Raw genomic sequence first — 1,129 nt, 5'->3', positions numbered from 1 at the left:
TCGATGCTCTTGTGGCCATTTCAGTATTGGAAACCTTACTTTCAGAAACACGCTACTTGATAATATTCCGGATATGACGATACTGTAACTAAACAGCCCGATGTCTCTATACGTTGTTCATCAATTCTTGATGCGGAATGTGGGCGTTGATCCCTTGAGAGATTAGATAGGCCGTGAAGGAAAACGAAATTACCTACCTACCGAAGCGTACATACCATTTCAGAAAGACAACGTAATATTTCTAAATTTGATAAATAAAAAATCATTACCCAGGAGAATTTAAAAATAAATTCACGGTTGGGTCATAACGTGTGGAAGGTGGCAGACGTTGATGTTATCGTATTTAACGGAACAAAGCGGCGGTAATATTAATGCAAAAACGTCCCACATTCTTATTTATTGACAACAGCAGGTTTTGAACTGTCGGCTCAGTTGATCGTTCGATATACAGAACGCAAAAGCAGTTTCTTAAATATTAATCAAGATAATAAGTGAGTTTTTTGCCCTTCCTCCGCTGATTTAATAACCGCTTGTAGTGCAGATATAGCAATTGAATGATTTAAAAAAAAAAAAAAAATCACGCAAATGTTACCAGGGGATTCGCGTGACACCGAAGTCGTTTCTATATATTCCGGATTAGGAGTAGATTTGTGCTTCAAAAAAGAAATGATTTGCCAATTAAGAAATAATCACTTTAACTCCATACGCAGAAAAAAGGAACAATTTGTGCGTAAATACACATGTTATTTTGCACGTCCGGAAGTAATGAGAAGTTACTGTTTAAGCTTTGTAATCTTCGTGGTAATAACGTCTTGCCTAATAGCAACTTAGGATTAAAAAGATTTAAGAATCCCTCCATCTATTTAAGTACTTATGCTATCTTGATGGGTCAATTGGGTTGATGACAATCATATTTCGCCCTGTCGACACCGGAATTAGCGACAATTAACTTGCTCTGCTATGCTGACCGCCAGATGGCGGACCATGAGAGGTACATGTATACATGCGGCAAATGTATGATTACAATATATTAAGCTTGTCTTTAAAAGAAATATTAAAAGATGAACGTAACACCCCCCCCCCACACACACCCACACACTCCCAACACACACAAGCACCCCCCCACACC

This window comes from Mizuhopecten yessoensis, unplaced genomic scaffold (assembly GCF_002113885.1).
Source record: "Mizuhopecten yessoensis strain PY_sf001 unplaced genomic scaffold, ASM211388v2 scaffold6169, whole genome shotgun sequence".
In the NCBI taxonomy this organism is placed as follows: Eukaryota; Metazoa; Mollusca; class Bivalvia; order Pectinida; family Pectinidae; genus Mizuhopecten; species Mizuhopecten yessoensis.
This window is presented reverse-complemented; position numbering follows the sequence as displayed.